This window comes from Aphelocoma coerulescens, chromosome 12 (genome assembly GCF_041296385.1).
Source record: "Aphelocoma coerulescens isolate FSJ_1873_10779 chromosome 12, UR_Acoe_1.0, whole genome shotgun sequence".
NCBI lineage: Eukaryota > Metazoa > Chordata > Aves > Passeriformes > Corvidae > Aphelocoma > Aphelocoma coerulescens.
Genome location: NC_091026.1, coordinates 20,645,957 through 20,665,083, shown reverse-complemented (window position 1 = coordinate 20,665,083; position 19,127 = coordinate 20,645,957). Strand labels below are relative to the sequence as shown.

The 19,127-nt window shown below is 47.0% G+C and overlaps 1 long non-coding RNA gene across 1 annotated transcript; it reads right to left on the bottom strand.

Annotated features, from left to right (window-relative positions):
• Window positions 1-10,733: 10,733 nt before the first annotated feature.
• Window positions 10,734-11,391, bottom strand: LOC138117832 (uncharacterized). The gene is made up of 3 exons (XR_011154883.1): window positions 11,306-11,391; window positions 11,089-11,152; window positions 10,734-10,843 (listed from the first exon to the last, which is right to left on the bottom strand). It is a non-coding gene; the product is annotated as an uncharacterized lncRNA (long non-coding RNA).
• Window positions 11,392-19,127: the final 7,736 nt, after the last annotated feature.

Here is a 19,127-nt window from a genome sequence, read left to right as displayed (position 1 = left end):
AATTTTCTTGCAAATATTTAAGAAAAAAGTCCAACACAAACTCACCAGCCCGTCCGGAAAACCTCATTTGCACCACTGACAATCCAGAATGTCTCACTGAACCTCTCTTACTTCTAATAACCCCAAACTTAGAAGTGTTTCTTAATTTTAGCTACTTTTTTTCTCTTGACCCAGATACAAAGAAGCTTTTACTACTGGGAAATGCAATGTTCATGAAGCAGTGCTAAACCCATCATTTATTTTTGTATTAAACTCGGAGAGTTTCTCTCCTTCCTCTTTAATTACCCACCTTGATGGTGCTCTGCATTATCTCTAAGTTTAGAAGTTGTCTTCTATTCCCACTCTGGTTCCTCCATTAGCTCAGGGCCCAACTCTGCCTAAATCAAACTGAATATTTAAGACACGCCAATGGTGGCTCAGGGTTGGCATGAGTAGACAAGAATAAATTTGCTTTTTATAAGGTTTTTATTAAAAGCAATTCAGTTTGGCGAACCAGAAGATGCATTAAAAGAGTGATGCTGGGCTGTGTGTTAATTGCAGACAGTTAATTTAATTAGAGAGATGGCTGATGAGTGCAGGGCAGTGCTGGCTGGAGACTCCGTGTGGGCTCCAGCTCTGCCACAACCATGGAGAAAAACCCATGTCCTCAACACATCCCTTAACTTTTCTGGTGGTTGGACTCATTAGCAATTTTCCTTTTCATGCTCTTTGAGGGGGGAAAAGAAGAGAAAAAAATGGAATTTTGAAGAAGGAGGAACAAGTAAAAGACAGGCAAACCCATGAGAGCACTTACGGAGGAAAAAAATCTCGTGTGTTTCTTGTGTTTCCTCCTCAACTTTTCCATTTACACTCGGTAACTCCAGCAGCAGGGGTTACATAAGGCAGCCCCAGGCCACCAGAGGCAGCTCCCAGCTCCCTGCACTTCCAGAGGGCAGAGCCTGCCCAGCCTTGGCTCTGGGGAACCACAGGAGTTTGCAGGAGGTTTTAGTGCTTCTAACCAAGACATTAATTCTAAACAGGAGCTCTAATTCAATCCCATAAATCACCAGCTTCCCATCAAAGCAATGCTCTAGAGTGGGCAGGATTAAGATGCACTGAGTTGACATTTGAAATCAAAGTAACCACTGACAATCCTTTTCAAACACAGCAAATTTCCTTTATCCTCACTGCCAGGAAGCAGAATTTCCCCCTCCAAAATGGGAATTTTTACCATCACTTTATGTCCCTTTCTGTTTTTGTGAAGCAAAAGTTATGAAGGCGTTTCAAACATGAATTACTTGAAACTTCTCCTGCTTAATTCCCACCCGAACTCGGCTGGAATTCTCTAGATCGGGGTGTTTTGGAGTTCATTTTCCATTTCTATACCAATAAAATTGTGGCATCATTCATATCTCAGGAACACTTAAGGTTGGACTTGATGATCTTGGAGGTCTTTTTCAACTTTGATCATTCTATGAACACAGTCTTAAAAATCAGGAGATGGGAAAAATGACCATGAGTACATTCCCTGTGGGAAGCAGACCTGTTCCTGCTCCACCACTGTCCTTGGTGCTCAAGGGCTCCACGTTGGCTCTCAAGCCCTTCTTTAAGTCAGTGCCTTTCCCTGGTCATTTTGCTGTGTGTTGAGAGTGCTCCAGACCCCAAATGCAGTGAGAGTGTGGGACTGGGGTCTGGAGAAGATGGAAATGGGCTGGATTCCATGTGTTTACAAAGAGAGGAAGAATCTGCACCTCTCTTGTAGAGGCCTCCAGAGAACGTGGCTGTGCTGGAGGAACAGGATGGTGAAGAAGCAAAGATTACCCAGCAAACCCCAACCAGCCAAGAGCCAAACCAGGCAAGTTAAACAGCTGCATTATTTAAAACTATTTAGTTGACAATGAGTGTGTAATCTAAGGCTGCAATATAAGCAAAAGCCCACTTGAGCCGAATTGCTGTGACACAATCGTTTGATGATTAATCCCCAAAGTACACTTTAAAGGACACAGACAAAGACTTCAGGACAATGGTCTTATTTTTACTGTGCCACATCATATTTTTCATTTACGAGTGCAGTTACTGTTAAAGAACTGTAATTTCATATTTGGTTCACCCTGCAAGAAGTCTTTGCCTTGTCCCAAAATACTCACTCAGAAAAGCTTTCACCGAAAGCTTGCAACCAACAGTAAAAACAATCACCCTGAAACCACCCTCAATTTGGGGCATTTCCATCAATCCAGCTCCTGCTGATGCTCCCGTTGGAGCTCTGGCTGTTAAATGATTTCTCACTTTCATCCTCGCTCTGAAACTGCACAAAATTCTCACATTTGGGCACCGCTGAAGGCAAAAACAGGAAAGCTGCAAAGCTCCTGGGTCTCCGTGCGAGGCAGGGAGGATTTGCCCTAAATGTCCCCATTTCCATCACATCCCTCATGCTAATTGAGTTTTAAACCTCGACTTGAGCTTCCTGTTGGCAGCTCCTGGCCCACCACACCATACGTTTTGGGGCCATTCAGTGTCTCCTGGGATCTGGGTTCAGCTCCAGGTTTTCTACACTTTTCCTGTGTAGGACTCCAGGGAACGATCTCATTTCTTGCTGCTGCAGTTCCCCTCCCTCTCAGCAATAACAAACCCACTAATTCACATCGCTCCAAGACATGAGAACCATAGCAATAAAACTTGCAAACAGAGGAGAGAGGGAAAAGCATGTAAATATGATTCAAAGCCAAGCTGAAGTTACTAAAATCCAATTGAATTCAAATTTCTTTTCCTTTTTCCCCTGGCTGATGTTTCCCCAAAGCTGCTCCCTTGAATTACACGTGCACAGTCACCCTTCATTTCCATCAGTTGCATTCCCACGTTGGAAAAGCCCCACCATCTTGTGTTGCTTACAGAGAAAATACTTTTAATGATGAAGGTTTTGTCCTTCTGTGAGTTCTGAGTGCATGGAATGACTGAACAGCCAGGGACGACCTCTGATACAGGGAGAGCTTTGCAGGAATGAAACCAAGCAAATGTCTGACCCCCATTTCAAAAGGATCAGAGCATTTATAGAAGCACAACAAAGAGTTTGAGCAGTGGTACCGACCAAAGAAAGGGTATAAATTGGCTTTGAACAAGCGTGGGAAGTGTCTCACCATCATCAGCCCAAACCTTCCTGCTGGAGCACCAAAGGCACGGGCAGGTGACCAAAGGGTGACATCTGTAAAGTGGCCGTGCTGGGGTGACACCGATGCTGCTGGATTTGGTGAGAGATTGGTTGTTTCCAGGATTTCAGCCTTAGGGAACAAGAAGGATGTTGGTTAGACTCAGTTGGCAGCACCACTCTTTGCTTCTTATTGCCCAGGAAATGTGGATTTATGGAAAACACAGCGTCTGAATTTAACGGGTTTTTTTGGTGGGATTAGAGGATTGACCATAAAGGTGGTGTTGAGCACAGACCTTCCAGAATCCAATTGCAAAATAACTTCAGATAACCCAGAAACTGCTCTGATCCACAAAGCTCAGCCACTGTGAGGGTGGGGAGGCCCTGGAATGGATTTCCCAGAGCAGCTGGGGCTGCCCCTGGATCCCTGGCAGTGTCCCAGGCCAGGCTGGACATTGGGGCTTGGAGCAGCCTGGGACAGTGGGAGGTGTCCCTGCCCCTGGCAGCCTTTAAGGTCCCTCCCAACCCACCCCATTCCATCACTCTGTGATTCCTCCTACAGAGCACACACAATAAATAATTGTATTTGAAGCACCCCCACCTTCCTGGGGTCATTAGCAGGGTCCCCTCCCGGGGCAGTGCTTTGGGTGGCAGCGGCTGCAGACACAGGGGGGTCACCCGGGGGTGGCTCCAACCCCAGGAGTGACCACAGGATCAGCCCTGAGCTCGAGCTGAAGTGTGAAACCTCCTCTGTGCTACATCAGCCTGTGTGGAGGCCTCTTGCAAAAGCAGCCCTAATATTCAAAATTTAGCAACACCATCTGTTAGAGACTTTGTTAAATAAAAACAACTCATTACGGAACTTAGGTCTTGGAGAAGGAGCACCTTCTTTCACATACAACTGATTTTCTTCAGCTGGAAAAACACAAATAGTTGTTTCCCAGTATTTCTGAACCATTGCCAAAGGTTTCTGACAGCAGCCACGTTCCTAACCTGTAGCCAAAGAAATAACTGTAGTACTAATCTGGAACTGGCAGTAACTCCTGACATTTGAGTTATGTTGCTGAAAGGTGTCTTTTTACCAGCTGGTAAATAACGATCCCCTAATTACAGATATAAATCTGGTGAGGTATGAATGCATAGTTGAAAGTGATGAAAATGTTTAATAAAATATGGCCCAGAAATGGAGAATGGGATTAGATTCAGCATCTTGACCACAGGGGTTTTTTGGATCTGCTGATAGTGCCACAGCCCCTGAGGACGGCAACACATCCCTGTCCTAGTGATAAATGTAAGGGGAAAACACTGGTGATTGTAATTGTCCCAAAAAATCTGAGCAACCAGTGTGGCATAAAACCCCTTTTTAACTATCCAAGTTCTTATGGCTGCTGCAGGGAAGAGCATTTATTATGTGCTTTGCTGATAATCAGCAGACCTTTAATAATTTCGTTTCTCCAGTGAAGTTTGATGAAGATACGGTTTCCTTTTGGGGCCTGGATTTGTCACCTCTGTGATTCAGACTTATATCAGAGATCTCTAATGACAGAAATTGGAAAGAGCTCAAAACTGTAGATTATTTTTTTAGTAATTTTTCTTTTTAAATCACTTTTTAAAATTCTATCCCAAGTCAACTATTTTAAAAAAGCTGTGGCAGCTTGATCTGAAATGGCTTTTTCTTGGTGCTTCACTTTCAGTTTTTTTGAGTATTACATTTATTTATTAAATTTCTTTGTTATTTTTTGGCTGTGAATAAAGACAAATTCTTTTACTTAAGATTGATTTTTCTAATTGTAGCCCCACCAAAAATCCCCAGCACAACTCCTCCAGTGACTTCCACAAGTCACTGACCCCAGTAGAAAGCCTGAGACAAAGCTCACAGGTTGGGGAATGGTGAGGGACCTTTCTGACCGTTCAGCACAGCTCACTCCAGGTTGGATTTCATAGCTCATCATTGTAATTATCAGCCACAACTGCAATTGCAGCCCAGATCTCCATCCCACTTCTGCAGCTTCCTCTCAGCTGAGCCTGGAAGGAAAACCAGTGGGCTCAGCCTCCCTGCCCTGCTTCAGGGAATGAGCAGGGAAGTTCATTCCCAAGCTACCAGTGCAGTTCCTTTCTCCAGCACTACATTCATTAACTCTGCAGCACAACACCCAAATTACTCCTTTTTAGCTTCTGCGAGGATTTTCATGTCACGCTCGGGGTGGTTCCATCTCATTACTGCTGCTTCTTTACTGTTCCACTGTTGCTGCACAGGCACTGCCCATACAAGGATTAATTAATAAGTCACGTTCTTAAATCCACGTGTTCCCCTGAAAGGAAGGGATCTCTGACATAACATCTGCCTGTGTTCAAATTACAAATTACAAAAATGAGACTCTGCTTGTGCTCATCCCATCCCATCCCATCCCATCCCATCCCATCCCATCCCACACCTTCCACTGTCCCAGGCTGCTCCAAGCCCCAATGTCCAACCTGGCCTTGGACACTGCCAGGGACAGCCACAGCTGCTCTGGGCACCCTGTGCCAGGGCCTCTCCACCCTCAAATCCCAAGAATCTTCTTAATTCAGACCTTACTGAGGCCATCTCTGACGTGGTGATGAAGAACACACCAGGGGATCACGGTGTATTTTATGGTGACCAACACCAACCTTCCTCAGAACTCTGCTCAAAACCACCCCCCACGAGCCAGTATGGAAACCCAAACCCAACCCAGACCCTGCCATTTCAGCACCAGTTCTCTGGGCTGGGCACCACTGAAGGTTAAATCAATGAAAGGGGTTTTAGGAGGAAACTTGTACAGGAGAGGAAGAACTGGGCTGCAGAAGCTGGAGCTGGCGTGCAAGGCTGAATTAATAGCTTAATGCAATTCAGTTCTTACTGGTTGCCTGGAAACTAACTTCGAAAAAAAAAAAAAAGGAAAAGCACAAACCATAATGGGTGTAGAGGGCTTAATAGGGAATTATTGATGCCACCAGACTGTCTGACAGTCTGATGGATTTCTAACTAAATCACTCAAAATGCTCCTTTATTATTACATGTTCTCCTGAGTAACAAGGTCCAAGGCCAAAGGAGAGGAAATATTCCGTGGGGCTGGTGCTGAATGCCGGCAGCAGAGCCTGGTGCTCGCCAGCCCAGCAGGGCCAGCCCGGCTGCTCCCGCTCCCCTCCGTGTTTAACACGGCACTACCGATGTTCTCCAGCAGCAAACACGAGGAGCGCTCGAGAATTCCTGCCGGAGTCAGCTGCTCGGATTAACCCTGCAGGCCTGCTCAGGGAGAGCTGCTTCAGCCCAGCCTAAACCCAGCTGCTCGGATTAACCCTGCAGGCCTGCTCAGGGGGAGCTGCTTCAGCCCAGCCTAAACCCAGCTGCTCGGGAAGCCAAGGCGCGGCTCTTGGACAAGCGCTGGCCGGGGAGAGCCGTGGTGGATGCCCATCGCTGTGCTCACGGGGAGGAAACCCACGCCCGGCAAAGTTCCCTGCCATCCCAAAGGCTGTGCAGTTCCCTGGGTTGAGGAATCTCACCAGAGCCTGGAGGAGATGAGGGATCACGGGCAGGAAAAGCGGAGAAGCGAGAGCTGAAGCAGACGCTGGAGTGATGGAAAGGCTCCCGTTCACCCCAGTAAGGACCCCGTTCATCCCAGTAAGGACCTGCCTAGTCTGGGAAGGCACAAAGTCAACTGTTAATGGTGCATATTTTAATTAACCAAGGAAGCAGCTCAACAGTTCTGGCATCACAAAGCAAATCCTGACCCTCCACCAGCCCCCCCAGGTCACGGGAGCAGCACCTGGAGCAGCTCCAACATCCAGACCCTGGTGCCCAGTTTTCCATCTTGGAACAGTGCAGGTTTTATCCTGATTATTTTTGACAGGAATTAGGTCAGTTCAATTACCCTAAAATTCAGATGAGCATCCACCTCTCTCCTGGCTACTTTTGGATATACAAATAATGCACTGACACCACCAAACCAGAAAACACCACAAACCCCAGCACCTTCAGCCTGCTGGAGACCCCCTCGCACACAAATGTCCAACTCTGTGCCTCAGAGACAAATCCTGGCAGGTTTTCAGGGGTAAGGATGACCATATGTTAGAAACAGCTTTGGGAACAGACCCCATCTCTGCTGCCATCTCTGAGGTGCGTTGTACAAGGGCTGGATAATGTAACTGTAATATAGAACATACTGTAATATAGAACAGTGCAGGGCTAATTTTGAGTCTGCTCCTGATTTATCTGTGATGTCAAGATATTCAATAGATACCTCGAGAGCATTTTAAATAGTCTCTAAATAAAGCAAGTCATTATTTCTTGCTAAAAATGGGGTTTAAAATGAGCTAGTTACTGAAAAAAAAACAACAAACTGTAATTTGTTTTCCAATTTCATAGGTCTCTTTCCCATTTCCAAGTGATCTGTGGTAATAAAGTATCAACATGGAGATCAAGTGCCCCAACAAAATTGTTTAATGACTTATAGAATGTACATTAAGCCCTACAGCCTAAGCTAAGACAAACAATCACACACCCTTTTTATTACAATTCTTTAGAAACTCTGGCTATAAATAGAATTTAGCTCACCAGTTCACTTATTTTTCATTATTATCCCATTACCCACAAGTTCTGTTTTCCATGTATCCCTTTTGAGGGATTCCTGAACCAACAAACCTGGCAGGTGGAGCTGTTTGAGCCCTCAGTCATGAGAGGAATTTCTGGATTTTCCAGAAGGAATGGAAGGGAGGACATGGGGTTTGGGCTGAAGAGCTGAAGTGCTCCTTTATTATTACATGTTCTCCTGAGTACCAAAGTCCGAGGCCAAAGGAGAGGAAATATTCCGTGGTGCTGCTGGTGAAGGCCGGCAGCAGAGCCTGGTGCTCTGAAGCACTGTGGATTTCCAGGAATGTCCCCTTCCTGTGGGAGCATTTGTGCCACATGTGGACCCCACAGCCGCAGTGTGAGGAGCCAATGAACCAGCACAGCCCCACCTTGGAGGGAGCCAGGGGCACCTCGTTACTCTGGGCTGGCTCTGGGAACAAGTGCATCTTCTCCCATAGGAATTTCCATGGAAACAAACTCTTTTAATGGGAAACCATTGGGTGAGAACAACACCCCCACCTCCTCACACTTCCCCACCAAATCCCACAGGTACCAGGATGGCCACAGCTGCCCAACAGCTGGATTGATGATCAACAGTTAGACTTGATCTCAGAGGCCTTTTCCAGCCTTAGCAAGTCCATGATTCCATGAGAAACGAGCACTGAGCTCACGGGACTCTGTCCCAGTAGGATTCTGCAGAAGGTGAAGCACTCCCAGCCCTTGGGCTCTAAGCCAGCCCTGTGTCTGGAATTATTAACACCCACCTTACCTGGAGTGGGTTTCCCTGGGAAAAGCAGGTGTGGAGCACCTGGCTATCCCCCAGAACCTTTGGAGCAGGGCTGTGTGTGCCAGCCAGGCTTCCCCGGCACGGCACAGGGAGGGCAGCCAGCCCCGAGTGTCAGGGGGGCTCTTCTGCTCCACAGCATCCCTTACAGAAGCAGAAAGGGATGTGAGAGGCAGAAATAATTGGACTTGACATCCTGATCTGCAGAGAGACTGGCAGTCACCAGGCTCCCATGTGACCTTGCTGACCAGAATGTCTGGGAAGTCCTTGAGCTGGGCCATGGAGAGCAGACCTGGGAGTCAGCTGCTATTTCTGTCCCTTCCCTTCCCTGCCCAGAACCACAGCACGGCTCCTGGAGGTGTATGATTAGCCTGGAGCCATTATGCCAGCCAGCTCCAGCTCCAGACAGCTCTCATCAGGACCTTTTAATGTAAATTGCTGTCTCCTCCTTGCCATCTGTGGAATTAAAGTGATTTATTTTAGCTCAGGAGCTGTCTCTGAGTTGGTAAACTTTTGCTGGTGGACATAATGAAAAGCAACCCTGAGCCTTTTCTTCTGGGAAGGGGGAGATGTCCTCCTGAAGTTCAAAAATGTCAAAGTCTTATTTCTTCATAGTTGCTGGAACAAGTCATTCCGAGGTTGTTACTCTGCAAAATAATTCATAGATTCCAAATACTGATATTTATAGCTGAAGCAGAACTCCTAAAATCTCATGGTTTTAATGGGAATGTTGGCAGGTCCTTTATTATGTCACAGCGAGCAGTGGTGTTAAAAGTTCTGGAATCAAACTATCAATGCATGATAAATGGGGGGTGAGCTGCTCGTGTCACACCACTTATTAAGTTGGTACCATAAATTATTGCACTGTAAAAATCAATGTTTACCTCAGACTTCCCTCCCATATTTTCATTGCTATTTTCTAGAATTCATTTAAAAACTACAAGAAACAAACAAACAAACAAAAAAAGAGACACAAAACCATGTGAAAAAAGGAAAATTAATTTTCTTCAGGCTGAATTATTCTCTATTGCCTAAACAGAACAACAGCTGAGGATGTTGCAATTAATAAAACCATCTAGACAAGAAAGGATGAATCGGAGATAGATCAGACCATGGAGCTCAGATATCAACCAAAAATTCCAAGAGCTGAATCAAGAAAAGTATGATTTTTCTTTTTTTTGAGAATGCATCACTATTTATCAGCCAATTTATACTTTTTATTCCCAAATGAGACCTCCAGGAACGCAGTTAGTGTAGACTGAGTGTCCCTTCAATGTCAGGCACGATGTTCTCACCTTAATTCTCCCAGATTTTGCACAAGGAGAAACATCCACCGCTGGGGCAGGACACCCTGTCACGTTCCCCCACTGTGAGGGGATGCTGAGAGCTGCCAAAAACCGCCAGGGTGGCAAGAAGTGAGGAAAACTCTTCATTTACTTGTCCTGAGCTGTCTCAGACTGCTGGGATGCCTGGCCCTTCCGTCCCTCCCTGAAAGACTTCCACTACATTGAGGATCTCAATCCTTGTAGCTTCAGGGACGTTGCACAGTTGTTAAATGCTGCTGGGGAAAGCTCAGGAACAGCAAAAGCTGGAGAGATTTGTGTGGGAGGAAATCTTGTGGCCCTGTTTGCACTGCACAACCAAACGTGAGCTCGGGATCACACCTCGCCCATGGCTGGAAAAGTGTCACACGCGTTTAGGAGCAGCCTGGAAGGTCCCATGAACAGGAAACAGCAAGAAAAACAGATTTTCTAGGTTTTTACACCCAAAGAGTGGAGCTTTTTTTGAAAAAAAAATTAATCCCTGGTGTTTCTGCCAGTTTGGTTTCAGCTTATACTTGGCAGGAGCTGCATGCCAGCAGCGTGTTCCCTGCTTTGTTGTGATAGACTCTGTCTCCCAAAATCCGAGTTTTTGGTGATTCCTCTCCTCAAGCTCAGCACCCAACCACTTCCAGAGCATTCCTGCATTTCCCGAAGCCGAGGGCAGCATTTATCAAGTGCCACCTACAATGTACAGGCTGGCAAAAGTCTCCGTTCCTCCAGGCCAGCCACAGCCCCGGAATTTATTGCTAATAAGGCAGAGATTTCGCAAACACCAGCATCAAAGAGCACATTAGCTCTACCTCTGAGTGAGCACATCCCATCTCCGGCGAGGTTTTATGATAGATGATTCAAAGGGGAAAAATTAAGGGGCCTCAGAAGCTTTTATGGCTTTCCTTACCTCATCTGTATTTGCACAACATCTGAAGCGGGGCCCGGCGTGCCGGCGTTTGTGTGTTTGGCTTTCCAGCAGAGTGCTCCGCTTGCCATAAATTATGGGGCTGCAAACAGCCAGGTATCAATAAGGCCTACGTGGAGAAACGTGAGAAGGAGAATTTCCCACCTCACAGGGAACAGGGAGAAGAGGCTCCCAGCCACAGGAGGAGCCCGGGGCTGGGCAGGGGCACTCGGGGGATTTGGGACTTAATCAGAGCACTGCCTTGGTTTGCTTGATGGCCACCCACGCTCTGGGATTCTGGGATTCCCCTGCCATAAAAAGGAAAGTCTGAATTTTGCAAGATATCTGTAAGTTTAAATATTAAACTTCACCTACCTTCAAAAGAAGAGACTGAGGAAGGATGTATGGCTGCCTGAATTGAACAGCTTCAGCAAGGGTTCTGTGCAGAGTGGAGAAGGGAAAAGGCTGTCACAGGCCTCCCAGGAAAGTCTCTCAGATCTCAGGCCAAAATTCCCCCAGCCTACAAATAAGCATTTTTAACCCTCTCATTGGCCATGCTACAACCTAATAGGAGGTCTTAAAGGTCAAGTACCTGTGCTTTTCATTGCCTGAGCTTTTAGCAGCTCTCCCAGGCAGAATTTTGCAGCTGCACAAACTCATTAATCCTGCAGGTTCAGGGTGCATCTGCAATCTTCTTGCATCCCACATTCCTACCTATTACTTCCAATTTAGATCATCTGCCTTGTTTTCCACCTGAAGCCGTCTGCAGAGGGGATCTGAGCCAGCACAGCTCCTTGCTATGGAGACTTGCTCCTCAGTGACGTGAGCACAGAGTTTTGCATTAAAATCAAAAGAACAATCTCGGAGGAGACTCTCCTCAGCACTCAGACTGTCCTGAGAGCATGGCGTGGCACAAAATGAAAAATCACACATCTCCCTCTCTCTACAGCTGGAGAGGTGTAACTAATTAAACCAATTATTAAACCTATTTAAAATTTACATTTAAAATTATTAAACCCATAACAATATAAAATTAAAGGGGGGGGGTGCTTAAAAGCAATAGAGAGAGGCAATCAGAGCTAATGTTGTGTGTCAGCCTGCAGGAAGGATGTATTGCAGAGCTGCTCTGGGGCAGATGTTTAATGACTGACTGAATAAACACCATGTGCATCAGCTGGGTCTGTCCTGCACATCCCATCCACTCTTTACAGGTTTGGTGTGATTCATTGCCATCCCTTGATGTTTGTGTACCTGATAGACAAAGACTTCCCAGAATCCCAGAATGGTTTGGGTGGGAAGGGACCTTAAAGCCCATCCAGTGCCACCCCTGCCATGGCAGGGACACCTCCCACTGTCCCAGGCTGCTCCAAGCCCCAATGTCCAGCCTGGCCTTGGACACTGCCAGGGATCCAGGGGCAGCCCCAGCTGCTCTGGGCACCCTGTGCCAGGGCCTGCCCACCCTCCCAGGGAACAATTCCTTCCCAATCTCCAATCTAAATCTCCCCTCAAGTGTTTTTGCCACGCTCTGAGGAGGAGGGGAGTTCTACTGAGTTTTGTGGTTTCCAGGCTCTGCAGCCAGGGGCAGGATCCTCCCTCTCACCACAGCTCTGGCTGCTGCCTCTGGCTGCATTTCCCTGCCAGGGGATTCATTCCTGTGCTCTGGAGGGATGGAGGCAGCACAGCCCCACATCTGGAGCCTCTCCCCATCCCAAAGAAAAGCTGTACTGGTCCCCAGTGCCAGCTCAGGGCTTCTGCCCTTGTCATGGAAAACACGGAGCAAGTTTTGCTTTGGTTTGTAGGCAAAGATGGATGGGCTAAAGCTAAATCAGGGCCAGGCTCCAGGCCTTTGCCATCCAATTTTTGCTCAGTGAGCTGTGGAAGAGTAGAGGGACGTGAGGATCTTTAAGGTCCCTTCCCACACAAACCATCCTGGAATTCTGTGCTATTTACGTCTCAGAGTTACTAATTTACTTGTTGCATATTATACATATTATGTTCAATCTTAAAATATTACTTTATATTATTTTTAATTCCATCCCAAATTTCTGGGGGTTTTTTTTGTTGTTGTCCTGACCTTTCCAGAGCACCGAGCTTTGCCAGCAAACCCAATCATTTGCCCATGCTGCACAAAGGCAAAGCTAACTGCAAAATAATATTGGTGCCATCTATTTATAGCAGATATAAAATCCCCACAGGAAGCTGGTAAATCCCCTTCTCTGTGCTCAGGTATGAGGGGCCACAGCATTGCTTTTCCAGTAGGGCTTCATTATCCAATCCTGGTGATTGATGCCATTCCCGAGTAATCTTTCAGATAAATGAGCCCTCCCCATCTCATTTGCATAACTATTTTATCACCGTGTGAATTAGCTCCTCACACTTCTGCAGAGTTACCTCTCCAACAGGAATTTCTTTACAGAGCAATAGAAACATCCAGCAAATAAAAAACATCCCAGCAAGTGCTAAATATCTCCCAACAAACTTCCAATTCTTCTCTTTTGACAATTAAAATATTGACATTTTTTCATCAACTCCTTTCTCAACGGGTGAGAAAATCCAAACCAGGAAACAAGGACCAGGCAGAAGGCAGGGATGTTTTCTAGGAAAAATAGTGGTTATCCAATAAAATCCAATCCAGATGTAAAATCCAACAATGTGAAAATCTTCCTTTGTCAATATCTGCAGGAGTTTCCTAAAACATCCCTTCTTTTTGGAAAACAGCTTCAAACTAAATTTTAAAACAGCTTTAGAAATTGGGTTTAAAGGACTTGGAGACAACAAAAGCCATTTGTTCTGAGGCAGTCTGGGTTGGCTTAGATTGGTTCCCTCAATTCTGAGCTGAGAAAGGTGTGAAAATAGGCAAAGAGGAGAACAAGATTTGACTGCTCTGGATGAAAGGATCAATTCCTGATGAGTTTCTATTTGTGCTCACTATAAACCCATTTTTTCAGGGGTATCACATAAATCCAAGTGTACTCTCACACTGAATGAAGATGGAACTGAAACCAGGGTGGGGATTTAGGGGTGTGGGTGGTCACATTCAGCCACAGAAGTCTCACACCTCACCACTGGGACATATTTAAGATGCTCTCTTCATCAAAAAACTTATATTTAAAAAGAAAATAAAATGTGTTAAACCATTTTCTAAGGACAGAATGTGACATCAAAGGAAAAAGGAGGTGGGGAAAACTATGACCATTATTCAACTGCTCAAACATTTCAATATTTTCAATTTAAAAGTCATTCTCGCTAAAAAAGCTGTCACATCCACAAGCTGATATAAAATGCCATATATAAAAAAATGCCATATATAAACATATATAAACAATGCCATATATAAAAAAATTGTCCTTCAGAATTATTTGAATCACAAAAAATGCTCCCAAACCAGGTTTTAAAGGACTACCTAATGGTAGTCCCAGCACTCCCAAGGGATGGAATTGCCAGTTAATTCTCTATTTCCGGGGATTTCCAGGCAGGCCCACCCAGATCAGCCCAGGGATGGGTCAGGTTTTCCTCTGTGGCAGCCAGGACTCGTCCCAGTGACACCCCCTCCACCCCCAGCAGCCCCTGCAATTCCCAGTTCCTGACCTCGATGCCAGCCGGGATGGTGAGGGGTGCCCGGGGCTGGGGCACAGCTGGGCACAGCTGCAGGAGGATCCAAGGAGGAACCTCCGAACAGGAGCACCCAGCATTAACAACCTCGGGTTTCAGGTGGTTTTGAACGTTTGGTGATGGCCAGAAGGGTGGTGGGAGCTCGCGGCTGGTCCCACATCAGCAGCAATCCCCTCCTCGCGTTCTGTCCCGCTCCTCTTCGGTGAGCAGAGCCCTGCCATCAACTCCCCTCCAAAGCTCTGCTGCCCGCAGTGTCCTTTCCGTGGTGGGGAGCGCTGGCACCCAGCCCAGTTCCCAGCTGAGGCCATCCCAGTGAGCAGCACATCCCAGCACAAAGTGAGGGCTGGGATGTTCGGATGCGGTTGATCCCCGGCGTTCCCGGCCTCGTTGCCATGACAGCGGAGCACCAGGGCTGCCTCCTCTCCTCTCTGGAAACGCAGCTCTGCTGCTCCAGCGCTCCCAGCTCCCGCCTCACCCAGCAGGGAATGCTGGCAGCGCTGGCACGGCTGGGCAGGACAGACCCGCACTGCTCCCAGCACGCACGCTGCTGGCACCTCGGGGCCTGGCAGAGCTCCTATTGCTCCTACAGGGTGTGCGTGAAGGCACAGCCCTCACCGGGATGGAGAAAACAGGGAACGCAGCCACAGAGTCGGTAGGTTCCCATCGAGATGACTCCTGCAATTTACCGTTCCTGCAATAAAATCACAGAACTTCGTGTCACCACTCCAGGAGCTCAGGGGGACACGGAGCTCATCCAGACTCCTCTTTGCTGGCAAACCAGGCTGTGCATAATGATGGAATAATTTCTATTTCTGTCAAGCTGATGCCAAGATGTCCTCCCAACTTTTAAAAAACTTGGTGACATTTGTATAAACTATAGGGGATTGTCACCTCTTATAAATCAAGATTTCCTCCATTACCTGGGACATTATTCCTCATGTTCTGTGCTTGTTCTTCAGCCTGAGGATGAGCTGTTTCCACTGAGATGTCTTTCAAGCCTTTGCTCCCACATATTCATAGATTTCCCTTCAATTTTTCTATTCACATAGAAAATATTTATGTTTCCATACAGCCTGGCTTTACCTGTCGTGCAGCTGGAGCTCAGCCTTCCCAACTCCCTGGGGTTTGTCCCCCATATCCCTGAGCAAGGACACCTCTGCACGTGGAAATGGGGAGAAGGACCCAGCAGCTTTCATCCTCTTCCACTTCTCCTTGAAGGATTTCCTTTCCTTTGGAATGTTCTCTCTGAAACTGTGCCAAAACGAACAGCATTCCTCAAATTCAATTTGTTATTGCTTGAACAACAGAAGAAAACATAATATTCTTGGGTATATAATATGCAAAATATGCTTGGGTTTATTATTTGAAAAACACAGACAGCTTTGCCTTTGGAGATTAGGGAGACCAGAAATAACATTCCCTATGCAGAAATAAAGCTGTTTTTCTCAGCAACATCCACAAATGCTGTCCCAGGTGTGTTCCACTGTTTCTGTCCATGGCTGGACACAGCACATTCCTTAACAGCCATGTGGAGACAGGGATGTGAGAAGCACATCCTAACCCATGGGAAGCTGCCCAAATTTCCCCTTGTTCCCTGCTCCCCATCCCCAGGGACCTGGGGCAGCTCTTTCCTGGAGCCCGGATGATCTGATTTACCCATTCCTTAAAAACCTGGCCTGGTGCCCCTGCCCGAGGCAGGGGGTGCAGTGAATTGGTCTCTAAGGTCCCTCCAAACCCCACCCATTCCAGGATTCCATGACACAGTGCCCATCCATCCCAGCCATCAGGACAGGATGGGAAATGCTCCATCCCAAAGGTCTGGGGCTGTGGAGGAGGAAGACAGAAGCACCAACAGAAGTTCTGCTGATTTAGCACCCAGTGCACCCAGTTTCCCTCTGCATTCAGGGCTGTGTTGGCAGCTCCAGGCTCCCTTCCCAGCTCCAGAGCAGCCCCTCAGGAGAACCCCTGCTCTGTGAGCGGATGCACAAGAAATGCCCAGACACAAATTCAGGCCACCCCTTCCTCTTCGAGCCATCGACACAAGGATGCAACAAATCCAGCAGCAGCACTCCACAGGCTGCTGGACTCCGCTCTCAGCCTTCTCACTCAGCCAAGAACTCCCACAGAAACGCTTTTATATCTCAAGACTACTTGAGAGGAACCTAAGTACTGCACTGTCACTGCCAAATTTAATTTTTTCGTGGAGCTCTCAGCTCACTGAAAAGCTTGCCAGCCTTTCTGAGGGCTGAGAGCTCCTCAGGGCACGGCCTGGCCTCTCCCCAAGAGGCACAACCTGCCCTGGAAGGCCAAGGAGCTCTGCACTCCCCGCCTTGTTGGTCTGTCCCCTTCTCCTCCTGCGTTCAGAGAGCAATTCACCATCTCAAGTGCATCTTCTGTAGTGGCTGCAGAGTCACCCTCCTGCAAGGGGAGCACGCAGGGACCCTCTGCAATCCCAGAATCGCTGAGGTTGGAAAAGCCCTCCAAGACAATCAAGTCCAAGCTGTGCCTGACCCCCACCTTGTCCCCAGCCCAGAGCACTGAGTGCCACCTCCAGCTCTTCCTTGGACACCTCCAGGGATGGGCACTCCAAACCTCCCTGGGCAGCCCCTGCCAAGGTCTGAGCACCCTTTCCATGGAGAAATTCCTGCTGATGCCCACCCTGAGCCTCCCCTGGCCCAGCCTGAGGCCGTTCCCTCTCCTCCTGTCCCTGTTCCCTGGGAGCAGAGCCCGACCCCCCCGGCTGCCCCCTCCTGTCAGGGACTTGTGCAGAGCCACAAGGTCCCCCCTGAGCCTCCTTTGCTCCAGGCTGAGCCCCTTTCCCAGCTCCCTCAGCCGCTCCTCACATGGGTGGCTGTGCAGAGCCTTCCCCAGCCACACGTTTGGCACACGTGAAGGGCGAGGGCAGATCCTCCTGGGTGGATTTTCATGGTTTGTCGTGATAAAAATCTTCCAAAGAACAGAGAGTGAGGACAGAAACAGAGATGGTGCAGTACCCAGAGTAAATTGGAGAAACAAAATTAGAAACAATCTGTGTTTCAAAAATGTGGTCAACAGAATGCATCACCATGACAATTCTTGCTAGAAGCAACAAGAGAGGCTTCCTGGCAGTGCTGAAGGAGGGCTGGTTCAGGAGTGAAGATTCATCAAAATGCAATTTACAGCACCAAAAAAATATATCTGTAGTGGCATTTCATTGACTTTTATTCTTAAAATGTGAGAACTAGACTGAAGAAGCATTACCTTACACTGAATTCTGTGAAAATCCTGATCCTGACAGAAAATCAGAGACATCTTTAGCATGTTCCTTAGTGGTTGCATTCCAGACAAAGCTAAAATAAGGATCAAAGATTTATATCACAGATATAAAATAAAATCAAATGAGAGTCTCGGATTAAGGCACACAGAGGTGGGCTTTAAATTATAAATACGGTTTTAAAAGGAAATGTAAAGAAAGCATTAAAATACCCAAGCACTGAAAAATAATTCCTTTTAAGGGTGTCACCATGTCCCAGCTCCCAGCTATGAGAGAAACACAACTTGCTGCAATTTTAATGATGGCTCTTTCAAAACATCCCATTCAGGGGGTTGGACATCCCTCCCCCCCAGCTGCCCTCCCTGGCACGCTGGGTGAGGATTCACAGCCACAAAAATGGATTGTTTTAATTTGGGGCATCTGAGAGGCGACGTCAGCGCTCTCCTGATGGATGAGGTCACACAAATGTGTTCATTTGCATCGTGGTGGGGAGAGGGCTCAGCTGAAAGGGGAGAAAAAAGGGTGTAAATCTACCTGGAGACAGAGCCAAGGAGCCCAGAGAAGCTGCCCCTGGATCCCTGGCAGTGCCCGAGGCCAGGCTGGACATTGGGGCTTGGAGCAGCCTGGGACAGTGGGAGGTGTCCCTGCCCATGGCAGGGGTGGCACGGGGTAGAATTTAAGATCTAAATCATTCTGGGATTCTGTGATCATAAAAAACCCCAAGGAAACACAGCAATGTTTTGATGACAAATGAAATAAAGAACAACTGTGGCTGGGGGTGGTGGTGGGATGGAAATCACGTCTCCACCTCTGGAGCTTCACCCAGCAGCTCTTCCTCAGGGGTTACTATTTACTACATTTTAGGGAGTGCAGGCACTGAGGATAAATTTCCTCTCTTAAGCCCATAAATCTCTGCAGGTCTGACTGAACGCTCAGCATGGTATATGTGTGTGGCTGGGCTGACCTTGAGCTGGGGGAAAGTTTGTTAAAAAACTTCTTTTGGAGAAAACTCGGTTGCAGGCTGACAAATCCTGCACAGCTGTCCATCAATTGCCACAAGTTGTCTTAATTTTTTAGTACTTAAGTAACTTTTCTTTCTCATCAAAATACTTTGTGTCAAATATTTCATTTTGAATGTTTTTCTGTGTTAAAAAATAGTAAATTACTTAGCAACTAAAATGAAATATCTAACGGGAGGTCAAATTGGTTACTTTGTTGATTCTGGGATGAAATAACAATTTTTTATCATTTTTGCTTTAAACAAAGCTTTTTTTTTCTTCCCCAGGCAATTTTGAATTGCCAGGGAATAAAATAAATATATTACTCCCAGGTAGGTACTGTATAAGTAATATATGGTAGAGTTATAATAGAACACTGAAAAACTCCATTACATTCCTGTTCCTTTGTCAGAGGCAGGACTGGCTGGAGCAGCACTTGTATATCTCAGTGATATCTAATTCCCAGGGAAAACCTACCAGCACTGAGAGCACAGCCAGCTGCAGGCAAACAGGATCATCAAACACTGTCAGCGAACAGATTATTCACAGAA